Source organism: Cryptotermes secundus, unplaced genomic scaffold, assembly GCF_002891405.2.
Source record: "Cryptotermes secundus unplaced genomic scaffold, Csec_1.0 scaffold180, whole genome shotgun sequence".
NCBI classification, from domain to species: Eukaryota; Metazoa; Arthropoda; class Insecta; order Blattodea; family Kalotermitidae; genus Cryptotermes; species Cryptotermes secundus.
This window is the reverse complement of record NW_019718619.1, coordinates 6,223,518-6,234,560: the sequence shown is the minus strand read 5'-3', so window position 1 is coordinate 6,234,560 and position 11,043 is coordinate 6,223,518. Positions and strand designations below refer to the sequence as shown.

The window sequence follows — 11,043 nt, the reverse complement described above, 5'->3', positions numbered from 1 at the left end:
CTTAGGCTCACAAGAAGAATAGAGACACAGTTTTGTTACGAACCATCAATAGATGGTTTCTTATATAAGAATTGTTGTGTTATCGTTTTTTCTTTATTGCTAGTGGGGTGGGACTAAGTTCCTTGTATTGCGGCCACTTCCGGCCTATTGTACCAGCCCCAGATGATAGGTGAGGGTGATTGTAGTGCAATTGGTTGAATGAAGATTGGCAAGGGAAACCGAAGTACTCGGAGAAAACCTGCCTCAGCGCCACTTTGTCCACCAGAAATCCCACTTGACGAGACCTGGGATCGAACCCGGACCGCCGCTGTGGGAAGCCAGCGACTAACCGCTTGAGCTATGGAGCGGTTATGGTATCGTTAAACGTATTTACTTTAAATCTGAGAGAAAAAAATGATCGGATTGAGCAGTACATTAGGATTAGGAGTTCGATTCTTGATTTTCCTGTGATATGTTGCAGTAGAGGGCTTGATAGTCTCTGATCTCTGACGTAAGGAATCCTACCATATGCATGGCCTGAACGTTGTCTCAGAAGTCATTCTAAGCTAGTAGAGACCAGATAGCTAAACTGGAGAACACAGGAAGGGAAGAATTTAGACACTGTAATGTAAATTATAGGATTAAACAGAAATTGTATTCTGTTTTTACGTTTGTGAGATGTTGAATGCGAGAAAATGATTTGTGGTCACAGTGAGTAACAAGCTGAATGCACATTACACGTACCTCACATGCTATCAATATTCCTAATTTCATAATCCTGTGTCCGCAGTTCGATATACACTTGTTTTCGCCAGTTCTGTTCTACTCTACGCATGCAACCATAGATGCTGTGTGGTTGGTCCAGATGGGAAGGTGGGGTTCTTGGTAAGGAAGGGGTGAAGGGACATGTGGAATAGTTCAGTGAAGGGAAGGAGGGGAGATATCCGAAGGGGCGTGCCGGCGTTGTATGAGGCCAAAGGTACGGCAAAAGAAGACGCAGCTACGGCGGAGATGTAGACTCAAAGGAAATAACGAAATTAAAAAAGAGAGAGAAGGTAGAAGAGTGAGCGAAAGAAAAGGATGGTGAACGGGACAAGTCTGTGTCGGGTTCGAATAGTTGTATGCTGAAGGAGTGAGAGAGGGGGAAAGATGTAGTTTTCCAACTGTCAGAAAGAGACGCCGACTCGTAATGCAAGAGCGCAGAAGCCGTTCCCGTAGTCGTCTGTCTGTCTCTCTCTCTCTCCAGTACATGGATTTTTGCTGCCCGCTTTTACGGCGCTGCTTACTCCTAGCTGAATGCTCAAGCCTACACAAACGGAGCCCTACTCTCCGCAAAGTGAAATTATTAACGTGCACTGTCAAGACGGGAAAATGGATCAGAACGCGCGCTATAATTAGCCTCACAGAAGAGGACATTCAGATGGTAATATTGAGTGAATCAGGGTAGACAACATCTCCAGTTTTCGAGTTCTTACAGACGAAAGGTTAAGTGTGGAATTGTCTTAAGAAATAATACGGGTTTGACATTTGATTAATAACGAAGAAAGAAACCTCACAGGAGGTTGTGACGAGCCTGCAAGGCACCTGCGAAGCGAGTCAGCCATACAGGTGAAATGTAGGTGAGTAGAATGTATTATTCTTATTATTATCATCTGTGCCTGTTTGGTGTTTGTTGGTGTACCTGTCGTGTGTCACAAAGGTATTGCAAAACAATGGTGATTAACAGTTAACTGGAAATAGTACTGATTACATTCCCTTTAATCATTTCAGCAAAATTTAATTAATACCTGTGGCACTTATGAAGTCCTACGTATATACATTTGTGAGTATTAAGTTGGAAATTGTGTGCATGATTTTCTGTTCAATGTTATTTACATGTCGGCAGTTAATTCCAACAGAGAATGTACAAAAGTAGGACGTATTAAAATGACTGGGCGTGCTGAGCTTTCATATTAATTTACAATGCTAAAGTTTATGGAGGCATTAAGTCATTCCGTCACTTGATTGACTATTAACTTGACCAAGTTAAAGCCTTGCTTAAAATCGCCATGGTTACATAAGCATTATTTCAAGCTTGTATCTCGTAATCAATTACTGAAATAAGGAGACGGTTGTACTTAACGAATTATAGCTGGCTATTTTTCTCCAAAATAATCTTTAAGACTGAATGGAAATATCAAGGAAAAGAATAAACTTCTTGGACCTATCTGTGAAAATGTTTTCTGTTATTGTTGTGCAACTCACATTTGACTGCACAGTTTTTGTAACTTTGGGTTATAAGAATTAAATTTATTACGCCATATTCATAATATTTTAGAACCGATTTTTAAAGAAGTTACAAATTTCGCAGTGGGTTGAAGTAACCACTTGCATATGAATTCTAATAGAATTGACAGCAACGGCTATGGTCTCAATTCCCCGTTATACAGACAGTTAACTTAGAAGCAAACAACGGACAGGAATGTGCTAGCATGATTATTAGAAGCCAAGTGGTGTTATGATAGTCGTTATGTATGAAACTGTGGTTGCATGCAATCCCGTGCCCCAAACAACAACCCCATTTTCCAGTCTAAGTGTACTGTAGACTACACAGAGCTGACCCCAAGTGTGTACGGAAAATAACCTTTCTTACTTACCCTGAGAAAGGCGTACTGATTTTGAAACGCAACGTGCGAACAGACTGGGTGGAGCCCTTATTGTAAAGTGAATCTGCCATTAGTAAACAAGGAACTATTCTTCTGTGTTAAACTCTAATTTTAACTTAAAAAACAGATTTATAGGTCTCGAACGAACCACTTAAAAACCAATTACCCACTTCATTGTAGTTTCAAACCACAGTTCGTATAAACGGGAACATAAATACATGCTTTATATTTACCCCGCATCATATGGAGGCAGTTAGGTGCCCCCTCGTTCAGCCTCAATTGACCACTGTGTCTTGAGCGCAGCCTTTGTTTCCCCAACGTAGCCCGTTGTGTAGTTGGGGCAATCATTTATAGAATAAAGATTCATGTTGTAGGAGGGACTGCGGTAACTTCACTGGACTGCTCCTCACAAGTTCTGAGACTGACTCAGTGGTCTCTCTGGAAATGAGTGACTGAATAAAACTGGGTTTCGCTCTCGACTCTAGGGTGGCTACTAATGAGCTCCGCCTATAGGTCACATTCGTGAGGACAGAGATGCGTCCCTGTAGTTGGTTGTGCACCAGATAATGAGAGTTGTGTTTCTGTAAGAGGTGAAGAACATCTTGAGGAGGTGAAAAGACCATAAGCTTCTCAACGAAGAAGAAATGCAATGAAAATATATAATTTTACCGTCAACGCAACAATGCTTTATTATTTATTGCACCATGAAGGAGCATGGGGGAGTAGATGTATAGATCCACATTTTCTTGACCTCATCACTAGCTGGAGGTGAGTGATCAGCTTCGCGGCTCTGCAGCTTTAACCTCTGGGAAAGAGCCCCCGTTACCCACTGGATAGGAGATCGGGTGGCCCCAGAGCCGGTCAGGACGATTTGGAGGACAGAAAATTCTTGACCCGGCCAGGACTCGAACTCCGACACGTTAGGCGTTGAGCCCGTAGCCAGTCGCTATACCGACTGCGCTATCCCGGCTCCTCAATAAATGTAAAGGTAAGGAAAATAACAGGCAAGGCAGATGTGCTAAATAATATTAAAAAAATAAGTAAGCAAATTATTCTAGCCGGAAATCCTGTTTCATGTCCAGAATCACTTAGGCCTATACTTCCAACTTCCTTCTTCAAATTCAAAAAGGCCTTTACCGAGTTCATATAAATTTGCCACGAAATTGCAGTTAAAATACCTCGCGAAACAGACCTACCATGTGACCTTCTGGGTTATCGCACCGGATAATCGGTAAATTGTTGCTGACGTTTCAGAAGAAATTGCTGCCTCTGTCATCAGAGCTGATGTTTCAGCATGTTTCTTTGAAACGTCCATATCTGTCTACAAGTCTACCCAGAAAACTACAATCTGAAAAATTACCGCACTGAGAACTTGGGAGTCTACATAAAGTAGACTTAGCAAATTTTAACGTAGAACCTTCTTGACTGGACATCTGTTTCCTAGTCATTGCGGCAGAGTGTTGGCTTCTACTAGGCCCCGAGGTCTGTTGCATTTCCTCAACTTTGGTCTTACCGTTTTATTCCTAGAGTTCCTACGGCTTCATGGTTCTTGAAGTCAATAGTTCGCCATTTGCCGGCGAATTCTAGTTTCAGTCAGTGGCTTTTCCTGTTCTCTGTATTTATTAACAGGCTTAATAAAATTTTCTGCTTGTAGTTTATTCCTAACATCATCACTTTGAATTTTATCTCGTCTTGTTATTACACTCGCTGCTATGAAGAATTGCACATCGGCAGCCTCAGATCTACTTTTGTCCCCTGATATAGGCAACCCAAGTTTCAGAAGCTTTAAACTTTGTGATTTATATATACCTGTCCCAAAATATTGCTTACAACATCCAAGAGAATCAAAGTTATTTGCTTAATCAATTAATCAACCATCAATTTGTCTGTATGTCAACTGTCTTTTAAAATTTCAAACTCTCTCGTAAAAACGCCCATTCCTAGTTTGGTTCCGAAATACGCCCCCTAAAGCAGAAGAATATCTTTGCATATGTTCAAGTAACCCTCCACTCTTTCTTTCCCGAAACATCTGAGTGTAAATGATGACAAATTCCTGATCGTTTCTTCAGAGAAGAAAAATTTTTAGGGGAAAAATTCTGTTATTTTTCAGTTTCGTTTGCTTCCAATCATTTCTTCTTTCCCCAATGAAAATAGATTTTTGCCATGTACATAGCTGCTAACATTCTACATACGCAGATAGGCCGTACGCAAGTGCACCATTTCTGTCAGAAAATTTCATTACATAAACACCGAAAATATTCCTTGCAATCAAACACTTCCCTCGTCTGGAAACAAAATTCACATTTTCTGCCGCGTCAGTTACCCATTACGGACATGCCTTGGAATCTGAATTACCACGTCTACTTCTTTGCTTTTCATTTCTCGTACATAGCCATGCAAAACTTACAGCAACAGTGGAAATGACTGTAGAAGCGTGATTGTAAATTGTGTAAATCAGCAGTAGTGTAATCATTATTTGTAGTTACGACCTGTAAGAGGCCAATAAATCCAATTACCAATCCGAAACCATTCTTTAGTCACTCATACACTTGACAGTATTTTAGTGTACATTTTATTAAGAAGTTAACTGACTTTTGGGCGGCCTGTAGGTCATCACCGGGAATTAACTGTCAATAAAAGAGGACTGAAAAGGAATTTGAGTACTGAAGCGTGGTTATTAGTTTATTCAGTCACATGAAAGCCAGTAGTTGTCAAAGCAGGTTAGTTTGTAGAGCTGTATCTTCTATATTTTGGGGGTAGTAGGGAAGTTGATAGGCAGTGAAAAGGAAACAGGTTGTGAATGGAAGTGTTCTATCTTGCGGGATATAGCATCGTGCAGGCCGGCATTATATCCAAAAAGCGAGAAAGGCTCTTCATAACCATCTATGTGAGAAACCTGCATATGTGGCCCTGGTGTCTTGAAGTTGATAAAATTAAACTGACGTACACGCGCTTATATCTAGGCTTGTAGGGCATCAGAACGCGAACATGCATGGAAGCAGAGGCCTACACAAACTCAGAAACACATGATATAAAGGAAAAGAATTAAACGAACTAAAATTCGCATTGGAATATGAAATTCGAACAGAATTAAACGACAGGACATCAGAAACAAAAAGAAAATGGGCAAGGTAACCTAACCTTTCAGTAAGTAGGACAGCAGGAATTGCATAAACTGTGGCGTATTTGCTCAAAGCAAGAAGTGTGGAGACAGCGAAACAGCCCTTGCTAAGTAATGGCCCAATTTTTTTAATGCTATTGGGGTGGGACTAAGTCCCCTGTACTGCGGCTACTTCTGGCCTATTGTACCAGCCCCAGATGATAGGTGAGTGTAATTGTGAAGCAATTGGTGGAATGAAGATTGGCAGTGGAAACCGAAGTACTCGGAGAAAACCTGTCCCATCGCCACTTTGTCCACAACAAACCCCACTTGACCAGACCCGGGATTGAACCCTGGCCGCCGCGGTGGGAAGCCAACGACTAACCGCTTGAGTTATGACGCGGCCCATACACACGCAGCAGACGAACGCTTCACGTACGCTGTGACGTTTAGCAACAATATAAGAGGTGTTGAAAGCGGCGTTCCTTGTAGGTCCGCGCCACGTTCGTTGCTACACAAGTGTGCGGTAAACCCATCTCTGCAGCAGTGAATCGAAGCGCAACAATAGAGGAAGGAGTGTTTTCTGTGGGTCCGCACCGAGGTTATATAACGAAGGTTATAACGAGAATTGTGTCGAGTTCCAGAGTTTGCAGTTACAGCAGAGAATTCAGATTCGGCAGTCTTAGATGTCTGAGAATAATGACTAGAAAGGAATTAAGCTGTGCAAAGAAGACTTCATGTGTGATTTGAAGTTACAGTGACATTGTCATGAATACATTGCAAGTATAAGACTAGTGAAGACCGAATACAGTAGTGGGTGTAATAGTGACCTGTTAAGTGTGATAATAACAACAGCCCTGTAATTGCCTGTAGTTCCGAGTGGAGTATATAAGGCGACCAAAAAAATCCAATTATCCAATCCAAAATCCGTCTGCAAGCAGCCCAAATATGTAACAATATTTAGTATAGTCAGCACATATGAAAAGTCTCTGTAAGTTGCTGTACCGAATAGACCTATTTTCTTCATCAAGCATAAGTTAATGTCAATCCTAGTAGTATAAATTTATCAGTATATCCAGAAGCTCCAAAGGTGCTGGGGGAGAGACGTGCTGTTTGTATGAAATAAGTAGAAACAGGTTTAAAATTCTTTGCTTTGTTGAGGTAGTTTAGTTGTCATACAATATTATAAAATTCCAACTCATAGAAAATAGACGGTTTTAGGGACTGTACGATAATGTAAGCCTACGTGTGGCGTAATCGGTATAGCAACTGGCTAGGGGCTGGACTCGACTGAGAGGTCGGAGTTCGAGTTCCGGTAAGGTCAAGAACTTTCTCTACATCGAATCGTCAAGACCAAATCTGGGGCCCACCCATCCTCTTATAAACTGGTTACCGGTTGCTTTTTCATCGGGTATGAAGCGTGGATTTTATTTCAGTCTTTAAAATAAATGCATTGAATAACATATAGCAAATTACAAAGAATAAGTACTCATAGCTAAATTTTATATCAGATCTATTTTAAGTGTTCTGGAAGTGGGGGGAGGCGGGAAAAGTATTAAATATTCTAAGTGGTGAAGTAACGTATAAAATTTTGGAATCTCTGGTATAGCCCATAGACACATTATAAAAACCGAAATTTGTGATGGATCTGAGATTCTCACAGCAGTTGGCTAGGAAATGTTCCGTTTTCTGAGTCGTACTGCCGTGTAGTTCAGAAACTTCTGGGCTTTTCAGAAGACCGTGCTGTTTCCGTCATCAGGTTAAAAGAGTAAGTCAAAGAGGAACGCAGTACGAAGCATTCGGTAAGAGAGTCCTAAATTTAGATAATATATTAATTATTTCTGCCTGTGGTTCTGTATGGGTGTGAATCTTGGGTCTCTGATATTAAGGGAGGAAGACAGAGGGTGTTTGAGAACAGGATGCTGAGGAGAATATTTGGACCGAAGGGGGATGAAGTTACAGGAGGTTGGAAAAAATGCATAATGAGGAGCCTCATAACTTGTACTCTTCTCCAAGTATAATTAGAATGATCAAGTCAAGGAGGATGAGATGGAAAGGCCATGTAGCACGAATGGGAGAGACAAGGAATGCTTATAGGATATTGGTAAGAAAGCCAGAAGGAAGGAGACCACTGTGAATTCGTAGGTAGGTTAACAATATTAAAATGGATCTTATGGAGATAAGATGGGATGGTATGGAGTGGATTAGTCTAGCTCAGGATGTGGAACAGTGGAGGGCTCTTGTGAACGTTCGGATTCCATAGAATGCTGGGAAATTCTTGAGTAGCTGTAGATTTGGCGGCTTCTCAAGAAGGGCTAAACTCCATAAGTAAGTAAGTAAGTAAGTAAGTAAGTAAGTAAGTATCTAAATTCTTTTCAGGAAGATTTTTGTTTAATTAAACTTTATTTATATTTCAAAATTAATTTCTGCTGTTGAAATGCTACGAAGAAAGAGTTTAAATGCTTTCTTCCATTTACTTTCCAACACTATGCGGAACGGCAGCCATTTTGTTGAATTTTAGACCTTGAAAGCAGTGAGCATGAAGATTATGTATTAATAACGTGTAGTTTGGGAGCAGTCTACGATATTTCGGAGGAACGAATTGCTTAAGTCTTCAGGATTGAAACCTAATTGCTTTCGGCTTCTTTCGTGTTTTTCTGTCTTATTCTTCGATCTTGAAGACTGAGACTCTATGGTCCTGCGAAACGTCAGGCGACTTCCGAAGTACACTCAATTACAACCAGAATACTTCTGAATTGCCCATTGTGACTCCAAGGAACGTGTCCATACTATTCTGTAGCTTGATGCGCGCGCACTGAGTCAGGTAGTTTGGTTCTCTGTACTCAGGGCCCTCCGGCAAAATACGCTGTATAAATAGCAGAAGACAGACCAATATTTGTAAGTCCAAAATGAACCTCGAAGTGACACAATCATATTTATAGAGAAGAGGGACTGGGAAGTCGGCACTTACTAGAGGAAACTTATTCTAACGTCTTTATCGTGTTTCATTGTATTTCCCATGAGTACAAGCGCTGTCAGTATGATTATTGCATTAGTATTTTAAATAAGCGCAAAACAAAGATAAATTTAAGTTGAAGGTCGTACAATTCCTTTTGTGCATTGTTACCAGTTACGAGTATTTGCAGTGCCAACAATTGAGACGTGTGTGGGTGGACGCGATGATCCAGGGGCAAACACGAAAGAGGGCATACTGTTGTAGGCTTGTGTGCACCCACTCTAGCAGTAATGTCTAATGGAACAGGGCACATTGCAGGAAGCAATTTGAAGAGGTATTTAAGCCAAACTCGCAGAACCTCCGACGAAAGCAATTCAATATTCACTTCTTATGCCCTCTCTCCATAGATTATGACCTTTTACTCAATTAATTGTAGTAATCTGATTAACCAGTATTCGTACCTTGTAATAAAACATAGGCTTACAACATCATACGAGTACTTACATATCTCTTCTAGTGCATATTCCTGAAACCTGGACTGAGTAATTTTTCGGTCCTATGGATTTCGGAAACGGAGCCGACAATAGCCAGTTATCTTAAGGCCCTAAAGTTATATATGACAGATCTAATAGAGGCTCAGAAAATAGACTGGTATTCAGGGATATCATAGTATCGGTCATTCTAAGTAAAAGGAAATCTATATGTATATGTTTCCTATTCCGAACGGTTTCCGAGATAGAGCTATTTCACTGTACAGTACACTGTACACTGTACAGACGAACATCACGCCATGTCCTCACATAAGTTGCACCGAGAGAGAGCTATTTCACTGTACAGTACACTGTACACTGTACAGACGAACATCACGCCATGTCCTCACATAAGTTGCACCGAGAGAGAGCTATTTCACTGTACAGTACACTGTACATTGTACATACGAGCAGCAAGCCATATCCTCACACGAGTTGCACCGAGAGAGAGCTATTTCACTGTACAGTACACTGTACACTGTACAGACGAACATCACGCCATGTCCTCACATAAGTTGCACCGAGAGAGAGCTATTTCACTGTACAGACGAACAACACGCCATGCCTTCACACGAGTTGCAACGAGAGAGAGCTATTTCACTGTACAGTACACTGTACACTGTACAGACGAGCAATACGCCATGTCCTCACACGAATTGCACCGAGAGAGAGAGCTATTTCACAGTAGAGTACACTGTACACTGTACAGACGAGCAGCACGCCATGTCCTCACACGAGTTGCACCGAGAGAGAGCTATTTCACTGTACAGTATACTGTACACTGTACAGACGAGCAGCACGCCATGTCCTCACACGGGTTGCACCGAGAGAGAGCTATTTCACTGTACAGTACACTGTACAGACGAACAACACGCCATGCCTTCACACGAATTGCACCGAGAGAGAGCTATTTCACTGTACAGTACACAGTACACTGCACAGACGAACATCACGCCATGCCTTCACACGAGTTGCACCGAGAGAGAGCTATTTCACTGTACAGTACACTGTACACTGTACAGACGAGCAACACGCGATGTCCTCACAGGAGTTGCACCGACAGAGAGCTATTTACTGTACAGTACACTGTACACTGTACAGACGAGCAACACGCCATGTCCTCAAACGAGTTACAAAGTGCTTCGATGTTGACGGTGGAATTTTCGGGAATGTATTATACTAGGTAAACTGTACCAACTTTGTCCCTTGAACAATAAATACTGGCAATAGAAACAGTACGTAATACATTTTTCCTGTCAACAATTTTGGAAATATATAGTGATCCTAAAGGAAACAGGTATCGATTGGCGTGAAAGAAAATTGATTAGCAAATTGTACATGGATCAGAAAGTTAGAGTGCGACTGGACAGAAGGGAGACAAGAAGTGTGAAGATTGGAAGAGGAGTTCGACAAGGATGCTGTTTATCACCAATTTTGTTCAACTTGTACAGCGAACGCCTTACCAAAGAAGCTCTGGACGGGCTTGGAGACTTCAAATTAGGAGGACAAATTATTCAAACTGTGAAATATGCAGATGACCTAGTGTTAATGGCTAAGGAAGAAACTGTGCTACAGGGTATGATTGATAGACTAATTGAAACTGGAAGGTGCTATGGCATGGAAATGAATTTGGAAAAAACAAAAATAATGAAAATTTCGAGACAACCAACCCCAGTCACAATAAAGTTAGACCAAAAACAACTGGAGAATGTGGAATATTTTAAATATTTGGGTAGCTTGTTAACAGATGATGGAAGGTGTACTTGTGAAATTAAATCTAGGATTGCCATGGCAAAAGCTGCATTTAGCAAGAAGAAGAATCTTTTTACCAGC

General features: G+C 41.2%; 1 protein-coding gene across 2 annotated transcripts in view; it reads left to right on the top strand.

Annotated features, from left to right (window-relative positions):
* Positions 1–420: 420 nt before the first annotated feature.
* Positions 421–11,043, top strand: part of LOC111861851 (homeobox protein abdominal-B) — a 452,675-nt gene continuing 442,052 nt past the window's right edge. For both annotated transcript variants that reach the window (XM_023846773.2, XM_033750534.1), the window contains exon 1: positions 421–1,598. The gene's annotated coding sequence lies outside the window, so the exon portion shown is untranslated. The remainder of the gene's footprint in view (positions 1,599–11,043) is intronic.